Genomic DNA, 411 nt, shown 5'->3' on the forward strand with positions numbered 1-411 from the left:
TGTGCTTCTTCAAAGTCAAATTATTAACATATTTCAGCAGTTCTACTTTCCCATACATTTTTAGAATGCATAATTCCTAAATGATTTATAAGGGAAAGTGCTATTTTGTTTTTTGACATTTTTGTGTCTATGCTGTATAGTTAAATACAGTGTGCACAATCATTTTAATATTAAAGTTGCACTGGTATTAGATATTAAGCAAGATAATTAGAAAAAAGTTAAAAAGCATCAATTATATATTTTTGCTTAATTTTTATAAAATATTAGGTTTTCTCTTAAGATAGCTGAATTATTTTTCTTGCCATGCTTATTTATTTTTGGAAAAAAATATCTCTGAGATATAGAACCAAAGATAGAGATGCTTTGCTATATATTATAACTAACTACAATTGCTTTTGCAAGAAAACAATG

The sequence above is a fragment of the Eschrichtius robustus genome, chromosome X (assembly GCF_028021215.1).
Source record: "Eschrichtius robustus isolate mEscRob2 chromosome X, mEscRob2.pri, whole genome shotgun sequence".
Lineage (NCBI taxonomy): Eukaryota > Metazoa > Chordata > Mammalia > Artiodactyla > Eschrichtiidae > Eschrichtius > Eschrichtius robustus.